This window comes from Bos taurus, chromosome X (assembly GCF_002263795.3).
Source record: "Bos taurus isolate L1 Dominette 01449 registration number 42190680 breed Hereford chromosome X, ARS-UCD2.0, whole genome shotgun sequence".
NCBI classification, from domain to species: Eukaryota; Metazoa; Chordata; class Mammalia; order Artiodactyla; family Bovidae; genus Bos; species Bos taurus.
This window is the reverse complement of record NC_037357.1, coordinates 117,536,112-117,550,720: the sequence shown is the minus strand read 5'-3', so window position 1 is coordinate 117,550,720 and position 14,609 is coordinate 117,536,112. Positions and strand designations below refer to the sequence as shown.

Below are 14,609 nucleotides of genomic sequence, written 5' to 3'. Positions count from 1 at the left end.
TTCTTTAATCGTAATAATTTTGAGTTCTTTATTTTTTTGTAACTTAAAACTTTTTATTTTGTGTTGGGGTGTAGCTGATTAACAATGTTGTGGTAGTTTCAGGTTGACAGTGAAGGGACTCAGCCATACATATATGTGTATCCATTCTCCCCCCAATCCCCCAAACCCTGTCCCATCCAGGCTGGGACATAACACTGAGCAGAGTTTGATGTGCTATACAATAGGTCTTTGTTGGTTGGTTATCCATTATAAATATAGCAGTGTGTATATGACCTTCCCCAAATCCCTAACTATCCCTTCTCCCCAGCAACCATAAGTTCATTTTCTAAGTTTGTGAGTTCTTTCTGTTTTGTAAGTAAGGTGATTTGTATAATTTCTTTTTAGATTCCACATATAAGGGATGTTATATGATATTTCTCCTTATCTGACTCTTACTTCACTCAGTATCACATTCTCTAGGTCCGTCCATGTTGCTGCAAATGGCATTATTTCATTCTTTTTAATGTCTGAGTTAATATTCCATTGTATATATGTACCACATCTTCATCCATTCCTCGATGGACATTTAAGTTGCTTTCATATCTTGGCTATTGTAAACAGTGCTGCAATGAACATTGGGATGCATGTATCATTTTGGATCATGTTTTTCTCTGGGTATATGCCCAGGAATGGGATTGTAGGATCATATGATAGCTCTCTTTTTAGTTTTTTAAGGCACCTCCAGACTGTTCAATTTTGACTTCTTGCATGTATTAAAATGTTTTTCTTTCTCTCACTCTTTAATGGCCATGTTCAAAGTTTTTCTCTTTTTATCTCTTAAAATTTTAAGCTTTCTTCACAGACTTTTTGTTTCAAATACTTCTGATTAGAAGCTTGATGTCCATTTTTTAAACATTTTTATAAGTAATCTGGCTTTTCCTTGTAACTTCTGTCTGAAGTTACACTCTAATGTGCCTAAGAATGGGTTTTAAAATCCTGCTTTACAGTGCAAGTTTTGGTTGTTTCAATGCCAAGTATAGTAAATATTTTCAGCTCAGAGAAATTCCTAAGCATTGTATTTTCTCTCACAATTCTTTCTTGTCTTTTTGGAAGTCCCACTAGATGGACATTGAAGGCTCTGAATTCATTCTGTGTTCTACTTAGCATTTTTTCCCCCATACTTGTTAGTACATTATCACTTGCTGTATATTTCTGGATGACTCTGAGTGTTGTTTTCTAGAGTTTAAATTCAATATTTAACCATGTAAAATCCTTAATTCTGTATATATAATCATTGCATATTAGTGAATATTCTTATTTCAACGTAATTGAATATGGGTGAAGATATTTGATTAACTCTGGACATTTCTAGGCCTGTGCTCTTAAGTTTCCTTACCATTTTGCATGTTCTTTCTCTTTGTTTATCAGCCAGCCAGATGAACAGCCATTAGATGGTTGGAGACTGGATCCATGAGTCACCACCTGTAGGAGAACCTCCTGACCAGGACTTTGCATGAGAGAAATAAACATTGATTGGGTGAGCTACTGAGATTTGGGGGTTACTTCCTAAAGCAATTGGTGTTCATTAACTAATGCAGATATTATACCAAAATATCTACTATAATGCTGACATTTAATAGTACTAGATAAAAAATCTCGTAAAAATCTAACATAGTCTTACTTGCATCTCATTTCTTCTCATCTCATGGTTTCAAACTTCACTGTTATCAAGAACGATGCAAAGTTTGTCTACTTATCTATGCCTTTACTATAATTATCATTGTTATCATTCAGCACCCAAAACAATTCATTACTCATTATAAGTTTTCAGTAGCTACTTTAAAAATTAAGTAAGTTTATTCTGTATCTTAGGAATAGATTCCTAGACATATATATATCTATATATCTATCTATCTATATATATATATAATCAGTATTTCAAAAGATTTCCTTCATTTGGAATTTGAGCTTTTGTCATATTGTACATGTCACATACTTTTTAAAGGTACTCAAATTTTTAAAAAAAATTAACTCTCACCTCTTGAATTGTCCATAGTATGAAATTTCAATGTCCCGTAAGTTAGGTCAAGGTGACAAAACATTTAAACATACTTATTGTTGATCAAAATCATACTTATTCTAGTTCACATTTAATATGCTGCAAAATATAGAGCAAAATTCATAACATAAAATATACTAAGTACAGTGATAGATATCATGAAAATGCTAATGAACAGTACAATGATATTGGGTGATTATAATAATACCTGTATTGGACAGGATAGACTGCCACAGCAGAGGGAGGGAGAGCTGGGAGGTCACACTTTCTCTTACTAAGTAACTTACCTCTTGTCACCTTACACTTCATTGGTTGGAGCTATTTCCCTGGCCACACCTACTTCAAGACAGCTGGGAAGTCAGCCTCCCAGGAGTCAAAGGAGGAGAGGAGAACCAGTTATGGGTGAGTACTAACAATGTGTCCAAAATAACTAAATTTATTGAATACACAGCATGTACATTATTACATGTAATTTTCAAAGCTACTTATATTGTACCTACTTTTTAAAAATTACATATTTATTTTTTTATTGAGTTGGGACATGTGGTATCTTTTTGTTGCAGCATGTGAACTCTTAGTTGCAATATGTGGGATCTAGTTCCCTGACCAAGGATTGAACCCAGGTCCCCTGCATTGGGAGCATGGAGTTTTAGCTGCTGGACCAGCAGGTAAGTCTCTGTACCTGCTTTTAATATCGCCACTTTCCAGATGATAAAACTGAACAGTAAAATGTTAAATGACTCACATATAGTTTGAATTATTAAGACGATGTCTGTATTAATTTAAGGACCGGGTTTTTATTCTACCTCCCAACAATAAATAGTTATGTTGGTATTTTCCCAACTGATGGATTTCCCAATTATCAGAGACATTTTAGGGAGATTGAAATGACCAAACTAACTCCCTATTTATACCTTTCCCAGCCCCCATGGTTGAGTCAGGGACCAGAGCCCTCAGGTTCAAGCCACCCTTCTGCTGACTGTGAGACTAATCTTTATGTTAGGACAGAGTGGAGCAAGAGAATACACACCACCAACAGGGTCAGCCCTGTGCAAACTCTCCTCTTCTAAGGAGTACTGTTTTGTTTTGTTCATGTGTCCAAACATCTTGCTTTCACTGTAAGTCTAAACAATATGGCCTGTGCTGGCTGTCCAACCTGGGCTTAATTCCAGGTTCTAACACTTACTAGCTATATGACTTTGGAAAAATTACTTTATGTTTCCAGATTTTTCACCTGTAAAATGAAAGTAACAATGATAATTATTATTGTTGTTAAAGCTGACATTTATTGGGTACTTGCTATATTGCTTCCACTGTGCTAAGTGCTTTAGGATGAATTATCTCATTTAATCCCCTAATCATTTCCCTGAAATAGGTACTGTTAACCTGCATATATTGTACATAAGAAATTACATAATATGCCCACAATTAAATAGCTAATAAGTGACATAAGAGTCAAACCTAGAATTCACTAACTCCAGAAGCACAGTCATTGCTTCTAAAAATTTTTATTAACATTAAAATTATATATGTTTACTTACTTCCTCCCATTGCCCCCAGTAACTTGATTTTGTTCAGAATTTTTTTTTGTTTAAATTTGTACTAGTTCAACTGTACTCAAGTCACAAGCTTAAGACCCAGTCTGGTATCCCACTGTAGCATCTTGCTTGCTTCCCATGAGCACAGTCCATTTTCTGAGTCCCTCCATCACTTATAAGGATTTTCTAGCTCTTTATCCACTGGATTGAATGTTTAGATATCTCCTGCCTTGAACATCTCCCTTTCCAACCCTTTTTTTGTTTTTATTGAAGAATAGTTGAACTACAATGTTGTATAACTTACCGTGGTACAGCAAAGTGACTCAATTATACACGTATATACATTCTTTTTCATATTCTTTTCCAATATGGCTTATCACAGGATATTAAATATAGTTCCCTGTGGTATACAGTAGGACCTTGCTGTTTATCTATTCTGTATATACTAGATTGCATTTTCTCAACCCCAACTTCAAATCCAACCTGCTGCACTTTGCTTCCCCCTGGCAATCGCTTATTTGTTCTCTATGTCTCTACTTTTGTTGGAGAAGGAAATGGCAATCCACTCCAGCATTCTTGCCTGGAAAATCCCATGGACAGAGGAGCATGCCGGGCTATAGTTCATGGGGTCACAAGAGTTGGACATGACTTAGCGCCTAAACCACCACCACCGCTTCTGTTTCATAGATAGGTTCATTTTATCATATTTTATATTCTACATATAAGTGATATCATATGGTATTTATCTTTCTGACTTAATTCACTTGGTATTATAATCTCTAGATCCACCAATGTTGCTGAAAATGGCATTGTTTCATTCTTTTTTATGGTGGAGTAGTATTCCATTTTATACGTGCACCACATCTTCTTTGTCTGTTTATCTTTGTCTGTTTATGGGCATTTAGGTTGCTTCCATGGCTTGTTATTATGAATAGTGCTGCTGTGAACATAGGGGTGCAGGTATCTCTTTGAATTATAGTTTTGTCTGGATATATGTCCAGGGGTGGGATTGCTTGATCATTTTATAATTCTATTTTTAGTTTTGTGAGAAACCTCCATGCTGTTTTCCACAGTGGCTGCACCAACTTACATTCCTACGAACAGTGTAGGAGGGTTCACTTTTCCCCACACCCTCCCCAGCATTTGTTATTTGTAGATTTTTTTTAATGATGACCATTCTAACTGGTGTGAGATGGTACCTCACTGTAGTTTTGATTTGCATTTCTCTATAATAATTAGTGATGGTGAGCATCTTTTCCCTTGTCTATTGGCCATCTGTATCTTCTTTGGTAAAATGTGTCATTAGGTCTCCTGCCCACTTTACTATTGGGTTGTTGTTGTTGTTCTTGTTGTGTTTTATGAGCTGTTTATATATTTTGGAAATTGAGCCCTTCTTGGTCACATTGTTGGCAAGTATTTTCTCCCATTCTGTTGGTTGTCTTTTCATTTTACTTATGGTTCCTTTGTTGTGCAAACACTTGTAAGTTTAATTAGGTCCCATTTGTTGTCACTTTTATTTCTATTGCCTTGGAAGACAGCCCTAAGAAAACATTGGTACGGTTTATGTCAGAGAATGCTTTGCCTATTTTCTTTTCTAGGAGTTTTATAGTGTTATGTGTTATGTTTAAGTCTTTAAGCCATTTTGAGTTTATTTTTGTGTATGGTTCAAAGGTATGTTCTGACTTCATTGATTAACATTCAGCTGTTCAGCTTACCCAATGCCACTGACTGAGAGATTGTCTTTTTCCCATTGTACTATATATTCCTGCCTCCTTTGTCAAGGATTAATTGACTGTAGGTATGTGGCTTTATTTCTGGGTTTTCTTTTCTGTTCCATTGATCTCTATGTCTGTTTTTGTGCCAGTACCACACTGTTTTGATTACTGTAGCTTTGTATTTTTGTCTGAAGTCTGGGATGGTTATGTTTCCTTCTTTGTTTTTCTTCAGGATTCCTCTGGAAACTCTGAGTCTTTTATGGTCCCATATGAATTTTAGGATTATTTGTTCTAGTTCTGTGAATGGGCAATTTGACAGGTTCTATTCCCAATCTTTACTTGGCTGATTATTATGCACTCTATTGTCATTCAGTGATCTTTTCTGTTTTAAACATATCCATCCAAATAAACATTTACTAAATTCCAACTAAGAAAGATACTCGTAAATCAGAGACATATCCTGCTGTCAGTGAGCTCACACACTAGTTCAAGAGATAGGATGTGTGTAGAAATAACTATAGTGCAAGTAGGAAGTAAATTAATGCCTTAAGAGAGGCATAGATATCTGTGTGGTTGTTCAGAGAAAGAATAGTGGAGTTCTTTGAGTGCCTAAGATATACCAGATACTGTCACATGTCTTACTTCAATTCCTCATAACCCCATGAAGAAAGCATTGTCATACCTATTTTTCCAACTAAGGAAATTGAGGCACACAATTATGAAGTCATTTGCCCTAGAACATTGCACAGCTTGGACACAGTGCTTAATTGGTCTGAATACACCCCTTTTATTGAGTGCACATGTCTAATCTCCATACCCTCATCCTCTTCCATTCTGCCATTTGGTTGAAGCTATTCTAGACTTCCCAAGGAATTCAGTCTCTCCAACTTTACACCTCTTTACTTACCTTTCTCTGTTGATTTCTGATTGGAAAAGGAGAGGGAAAAAGCAGTGGGGATATGAGGGTAAGCAAGTTAATTAGAGATATGCATCCCTAGACTGTGTGAAATCCTGTTAATATTGTGATCCCATTAATTCTGAGTATTCCCCAGGGCTGGCCCAATATGAAACTAGTAAGTAGGGAAAGTTTACCTGTGGAGACTCTGATACCTGATATTTTACCCTTTTCCCACTGAAAGTGTATTACAGTGTTTGATTTGTCACTGCCTGTTTTCCAGGGCTCCCATGCTAGCTTGCCATGAGGAAAACTTATTCTTAAATGATGTTGGCCTCCTGCCCATGCAGACTATGAGTATGTGATTACCTCCCACCAGCCTTCACACAGGCTTATTTGGCATTGACTCTAGGGGGTTGAGTAGGAAAGGTAGAAATAAGGGGATGGTCTTGTAGGTTCAAAGACATCCTTTCTAAGCTTTAAGTGCTGATGATATGTTCTGTACCTTATTTGCTTCCCATGCTCCAACTTCTAGTTTTCTTGTACCTGCTTTCCCTGAATCTTAGACATATTTTGTTCTTCCTTTGTAACTACCACACATCTCCAAGTTACTGATTTTTTCCTTGGACTTTGCATGCCTAAACTGTTCCATCTTCCTTTGGAATATGCCCATGGACCATTAGTCTTAAGATGTTCGGTTGATGTCAATGATGTCAACTTAGTTTTTTGACAGACCAGGCTTTAGAGAAGTTGGAGCTTCCTAAAAGTAATTACTCTAGATTGTGGGTGTTGAAGAAAGTTCTTATTATTCTTGAGAGTCCTGTGATGGAGCAGTGAATAAATTATAAGTATTTGGAATATGCAGGCAGGTGTACAAATCTGGAAAACAACAGGGCATGGTGGTTAAGTAGGTGAACTTCTTTGTCACTCTGCATGGGATCAGATCTTGGCCCCAACATTTGATAGTGCATGGTCTTTGGAAAGTTACTTAACCTCACTATATTTTATTTATTAAACAAGAATATCAACCACAATACTGATATAATTTATCTTAGAGTGTTTCTTCCCTTTTTGAGGTGAGGAATAAATGAGATGATACATACAAACTTCTTGGGTTAGATATGGTATATGTAAGCACTCAATAAATTTTGGATATAAAGGAAAATATACTTTTCTTAAAAATATTTTTCAATTTGGTTTCCATGGGAATTGTTTTTAAAGCTCTTAAGATGTTAATTTTACTTTAGAGTTGCATGTATTGGTAACTTCAGGAAAAAGAGACAGGGATCTTAGACACTTAGACACCTTTTAAGGGTACTTTGGAGGAATTAACCATCTTCACAGCACAGCGACCCTTGAACAATGTATAATCCATGTATAACTTACAGTTGGCTTACGACATCAGGGTTCCTCGGCATCCACAGTTCAAACAACTATGGACCATGTAGTACTGTAGTATTTACTATTGAAAAATATCCATGTATAAGTGGACCCTGGGCAGTTCAAACCCACATTGTTCTAAGGTGAACTGTATCAATACAGTTGTTTATCTGAAAGCACAAAGATGCTTGAAAATATCTGCAATTTTAGTCTAAAATTGAAAAGTAAGATACTGTCTTCTGTTTTCTTGTGATATTTCAAAATATTTAGAAAACTTCAAAGTAGAGAAAAAGAGAATAGAGAAGAATAAGAGAATCAAGTGAGGTTCAACAAAGACCTATTATTTATTCAAGATTTAAATAGTGGGAAAAAAGAGAACTGCAAGAAACCAGGATGAGAATGATGAGGTCATTGCAAATTTAAAGTGGTAGGAATATTTCAAAATACTTGTGTATCAGGAAAGGAAGTGGGTTTTTTTTTTTTTTTTTTTTTTTGAGGGAAGGGTATTTAAGGATCTCAGTGTTCATATAGATATATTTTCTTTATATGAAGAGATAGTGCCAAATACTTCGATTTAAATATTAAAAATGATGAATTAAAGTTTATTTTTTCTGGTAATGTGTGTCTTAGAATTTGAGCTGGAAGTGCTGTCATTCAGATGCTTGTACAATACCCATAAACTCTAAAACTTTGCTCTAGCCATCAGAGATCATAGTTGAGTGCAATTCAAATTATGAGATCACTGAAAGCACTTTAAAATGTCACTAAACTCATTTCTTGAGCTGTTGGCTATCTACTGATGAAGACAACAATAGCCTCTCAATCTTATGGTGTATGCTTCTTAGCTCAGTTATTATGATATGGTCAGAAATATTGCCTGTTATTTTGGTGATGAGGTTTTTTGAAACATGAATTAGTATTCTCACTTAATACATGGTAGAATTTCACTCCTGACTGTTTGGAATGCAATTTATTTAAACAATATCTTGAACTTTTTATTTTGTATTGGAGTATAGCTGATTACGGAGTAGGCAATAGCACCCCACTCCAGTACTTTTGCCTAGAAAATCCCATGGGCGGAGGAGCCTGGTAGGCTGTAGTCCCTGGGGTCGCTAGAGTTGGACACGACTGAGCGACTTCACTTTCACTTTTCACTTTCATGCACTGGAGAAGGAAATGGCAACCCACTCCAGTGTTCTTGCCTGGAGAATCCCAGGGACGGGAAGCCTGGTGGGCTGCCGTCTATGGGGTTGCACAGAGTCGGACACGACTGAAGCGACTTAGCAGCAGCAGCAGCATAGCTGATTAACAATGTTGTGATAGTTTCAGGTGAACAGGGAAGGGACTCAGCCATACATATACATGTATCCATTCTCCCCCTAACCGCCATCCCCTCCTGGATGCCACATAACATGGAGCAGAGTTCTATGTGCCATACAGTAAGTAGGTCCTTATTGGTTATCCAATTTACTATGTCTATCCAAAACTCCTTATCTATCCCTTCCCCTTAGGAACTGTGAGTTTGTTCTCTAAGTCTGTGCTGTCCCTTTTCATAATTGTTCTGCCTTTATTAATTACAGATATGTAATTATTAATAAAAAGGACAGCACAGAGTCAGAGAATGAACTTGAGTTTCATAGGCTTCCCTGGTGGCTCAGATGGTAAAGAATCTGTCTGCAATGTGGGGAACCTGGGTTCGATCCTTGGGTCGAAAAGTTTCCCTGGAGAAGGGATAGGCTACTCACTCCAGTATTCTTGGGCTTCCCCAGTGACTCAGATAGTAAAGAATCCGCCTGCAATGTGGGAGACCTGGGTTCAATTCCTGAGTCAGAAAGATCCCCTGGAGGAGGGCATGGCAACCCTTTCCAGTATACTTGCCTGGAGAATTCTATGGACAGAGGAGCCCAGTGGGCTACAGTCCATGGGGTCACAAAGAGTCGGACACGACTAAACACAACACAGCAAACTTATGAAATGTGTCCTTTTACATATTATAATATACTTCAGTATAAATTTTAGGAAGGAGAAAATCTCTTGATCACCAGTTTACAAATTTTTTTGATATCCTAAAACATAATGAAGAACTTCCTGTTCAGAGGAAAACAAAACAAATTTTAGAATTGAGATCTAGAACAGACTTTGATGGTACCTTACACATTATACATAGTTGCTGAATAAATGTGTGTTGTTGAATCAATATGCTTTATTCTATTGTTGCGATTGCTTTAAAGCATAATGTTAACACTTCATAAGAAGTATTCACATTAAAACTAGGCATACCAAATCATGCTTAATAAAACTTAAAGGTTTTCCCTTGGACCATTGAGTGGTGCCTAATGTATCATTCTTTAAAACATGGAAGGCTGATAATGCCTGTTAAAATGCGTATGTTCAATTTCAAAGGACATTGCTAACTCCCTGCTTTATCTCTATTAGTACTTTCTATTTGGCTTCAGTCCTCCTTTTAAATGGTATTCATTGAATTTATCAAAGACAGTAATTTGTTTATCATTACAATAATGCATTGCCCGAACAGATTGGTAGCTTGATATTGTTGTGTTTTATTTAACCATGAGGTATATGTCTTTTATAGTGAATGAATAATTTATTTCACTTAGGAAATATTTATTTTAGCAAATGTTATTTAAGGATGAGAGAGATTAATTTTAAATGCTGCAGATTTTGTTCTAAACAAATGGCTAAGTTTTTGAGCGAGGCCTGAGGGTAAAAATAGTATCTTATACGTACAGAAAGTTTTTAAAAAATTTAAAGTTTATATACAAATAAAGCACCCAATCACTGGAATACAATTTGATTGTCAGCTTTCAATTTAAGGATTAGTTAAGGGTTTTTTGAGGTTTAGCAGACTCTGTGTAGGTGTGTCCTTGGATGGATTCCATCAAAGTCTCATAATTGTGAAATGTTTGTGTTTTGATACTTTTTGTGGCTAACAGCACTAATCTATTTTATATTTATAATATTTTATATGGAAATATTTTATGCCTCATTTAAATACTAACCATAGATAAAGGTATTTGTGTGTGTGTGTGTATGATATATATATAAGTACACACATATGTATACAAAAATACAGTTTTTCTCATATTGACCAAGTAAATGTTTTTACTGAATGTTTTGTTTTCAACCCTTATTTCAGCATTGCATAGAAAAACATTTTTTTATTGGTGTATAATTGCTTCACAATGTTCTGTTGGTTTCTGCTATACAACATGAATCAGCTATTGTTTTTGTTGTTCAGTTGCTCAGTCGTGTCCAACTCTTTGCAACCCCATGAACTGCAGCTCGCCAGCCTTCCTTGTTGTTCACTATCTCCCAGAGTTTGCTCAGACTCATGTCCATTGAGTTGATGATGCCATCCAACCATCTCATCCTCTGTCGCCCCCTTCTCCTACTCTCAATCTTTCCCAGTATCAGGGTCTTTTCCAATGAGTCGGCTCCTCACATCAGGTGGCTAAAGTATTGGACCTTCAGCATCAGTCCTTCCAATGAATATTCAGAGTTGATTTCCTTCAGGATTGACTGGTTGGATCTCCTTGCAGTCCAAGGGACTCTAAAGAGTCTTCTCTAATGCCACAGTTTGAAAGCATCAGTTTGTCAGCGCTCAGCCTACTTTATGGTCCAACTCTCACATCCTACATGACTACTGGGAAAGCCATAGCTTTGACTATCAGCTATATGTGTACATATATCCCCTCCCTCTCAGACCTCCCTCCCACTCCCTCCCCACCCACCCTCTAGGTCATCACAGAGCACAGAGCTGAGCTCCCTGTGCTATATAGCAACTTCCCACTAGCTCTCTATCTTATACATGGTAGTAAATATACGTCAGTGCTACTCTCTTAATTCCCTTCCTCAAGTCCCACCCTTCCCTTCCCCCCACCCCACGTCTAAAGTCTGTCACTACATCTGCATCTCTATTCCTGAAATTGAAAAAAGTATTTTCTGCCATCTTTTATGTTCAAATATAATTTATGTATTTTCTTCAAATCTAACTTACATGTGTCACCCTTTTGAATATTTTCTATTTCCCTGACTTGGAGGGGGCTCAGTTTTTTCCCCTTTTTTCTTAGAACTCTAACTCCATTTTCCCCATGAGCATCTCTCTGATAAAGGCTCATAGGCCCTCTTTAGATGCAGCCCCAGTGAAAAGTCTTGAGTTTGTTCTATATTATGAGAATGTCTTCTGTACCAATCCCAGGTGGCTCTAGAAGTCTTTGCTGAGGGAGGCTCTGGAGGGATGAGCTAGGGTTAAAAATCTAGTTGCACTTTAAAGACATGAAGCACCAGCATCAGAAAAAGTACACCAGGGAAAGCAGAATAAATGAGGGTTGCAAGGAAGTAAAAGTTACAGGGGTTGAGACTTGGGCTACTGAGGTTTTCAAATGCAAACCTAGAAGTATTGGAACTCAGAGGATTGGGGCATTTTGGCAGAAAGGAATGAAGAAAAATGAATTTGAAACAACTCATGACTGATGACTATTTTTTGAAGGCACATTATAAGGAATATATAAAAGAAAGGGGTGTTGAATTATGTAAAAATTAGATTTTAGAAAGTACTGCTGTTTTAGTAACATGGAAACTTACATGACCATATGTAAAATAGATAGCCAATGGGAATTTGCTGTATGGCTCAGGAAACTCGAACAGGGGCTCTGTATCAACCTAGAGGGGTGGGATGAGGAGGGAGATGGGAGGGAGGTCCAAAAGGGAGGGAATATATGTACACCTATGACTGATTCATGTTGAGGTTTGGCAGAAAACAACAAAATTCTGTAAAGCAATTATCCTTCAATTAAAATATAAATTAAAAATAATATTTATAAAAAAGTACTACTCTTTTTAGTAATAGAAATCAAGTCAATCAAGTTCAGCAGAGAAGCTGGCATGTTTTTCAGTGCATCATGGATCAGAAACAATTTTAAAAAGTAAGTTGGATAGCTGTACATGGTCTTCATCATGGTCATCTTATATAGGGTCCAAGCAACAGGCAGTTTTCAAGTATTAGAGAATATCTAAATTAAATATAGACTAGCTCCTCATGTTGCATTTATAATGATGATTAGTTAAAATGCGTAGGTATTTTGAAACATCACTTTAGAACTTAACCTGCTCTAACCTGTCCTCCATCTTGTCATGAGAAGACTCACTCAGTTCTTCATATCCTCTTCCCACAAGCAGGTGGGACTTTTGGTTACAATTTATGATCAGTTCTTACAATGATATGCATCTTAATGCTTGCTCTCTATTAATGTACAGGAAATGAAGGGAACTGCTTTCTCCAGGTTCAGCACTTTGATATGTTTCCAAAGAAAATAGCACATTTCCAAGATCTCCTTTCAGAGTGATCCTTAGTGCTGTAGTTAAATGAAAATTATGATCACGATGCTTAGTAAAAACCAAGCAATAATAATAATACCTATAATGAAATTTACATACTTGATACTTGATTTTTAAATTTACTTCTGTTTCTTGCTTCAGTTGTGTCCAACTCTTTGTGATCCCATAGACTGTAGCCCACCAGGCTCCTCTGTCCATGGGACTCTCTCTAGGCAAGAATACTGGAGTGGGTTGCCATTTCCTTCTCCAGGGGATCTTCCTGACCCAGAGATCGAACCTGCATCTCTTATGTCTCTTGCATTGGCAGGTGGGTTCTTTGCCACTAGCGGCACCTGGGAAGCCCCAATAATGAAATTTACATACTTGATATTTGATTTTTAAATTTCCTTCTGTTTCTCCTATGTTTTTTGTTTAAGAATTATACTTTGGCAGATCTTCCATTATCCCTCATCAAGGTCACCAATTGTTTATGTTTTATTTTGCCCCCCTTTACTTTATCGTTCCCTCTTTCTGTAAGTGTATGCGTATATGTATAGGTATGCGTTATTTTCTGAATTTGGTTAAAGTGCTATCTCCCAGAATTCATAAATATAAAGTAACTGCATTTTTCTTTGTAATTCATAAGTAATTTGTGGAGTGATGCATTGAAGCTATAGAAATATCCTCTCTTTCATCACATTATATCCATTAATTTCATTTCTCATTGATGACATTCTAACTGCATTATTCCTTTACATCTATTAGTTGGCATTCTATTGTACTATGAGGAAGAGCTTTTCCTTCTCCATTTGTTTATTTGCTCGTTCATTATATTAATTTGCAAACATAGATTCTTATTTTCTTCAATGGGTTATAATCTTTTACTGTTATTGTTTATTTTAATGCTCAAATTTCCTCAGATTTGGCTTGTGTGAGTACCTTCTGGTTGGCTATTGCGTGCTTTAATGTGTTCTCATGATTTTTTAAGCATTTCATTATTCTGGGGGGCTCTTTGGTGGCTCAGTGATAAAAAACAACAACAACAACAACATCTGCCTGCCAATGCAGGAAACACGGGTTTGATCCCTGGGTCAGGAAGATCCCCTGGAGGAGGAAACGGCTAACCACTCCAGTATTCTTGCCTGGGAAATCCCATGGACAGAGGAGCCTGATGGGCTACAGTCTATAGGGTCACAAAGAGTCTGACATGACTTAGTGACTAAACAACAAGAATTATTTTTTGGCATAATCTCAGTGCTGGTGTCAGCCAGTTTTCTAAGGAGTTATATTTCCTTTTAGTGGAAAACAGTATTCAGAAACCAAGATCTAGGTGCTAGATGGTCCTGTTGCTGGAGAGCTATTTTCTTTTTCAGTGGCCTGAACTAGGAAAGACACACATTTACCTGACAACTTCAATTCCCTATAACAGTCTTCTCTTTCCATCTTTGTATCTCTCTTCTCAACAATGAAAAATCTTTCACCTAATATCTTTAATATACTTATTTGTTCACACCTGAGATTCAAAAGTTGTTTCAGAATTGCTAACCCATGCCATCTATGGGGTCGCACAGAGTCGGACACGACTGAAGTGATTTAGCAGCAGCAGCAGCCAGTACAAAAAGAAAACCTACTAACTAGAGTTCAGCACTTGTTTACAGTTCCTCATTGAGGCTATATTTACACACAGTGAAATGTTCAGTTATGAA

At 36.7% G+C, this 14,609-nt stretch overlaps 1 long non-coding RNA gene across 1 annotated transcript in view; it reads left to right on the top strand.

The window, feature by feature from the left end:
* LOC112445096 (uncharacterized) overlaps positions 1-14,609 on the top strand; it is a 170,586-nt gene that overhangs the window by 80,572 nt on the left and 75,405 nt on the right. Inside the window, exons 2-4 of the long non-coding RNA XR_003033492.2 lie at positions 1,408-1,516; positions 2,357-2,440; positions 2,602-2,706. This is a non-coding gene — a long non-coding RNA (uncharacterized lncRNA). The remainder of the gene's footprint in view (positions 1-1,407; positions 1,517-2,356; positions 2,441-2,601; positions 2,707-14,609) is intronic.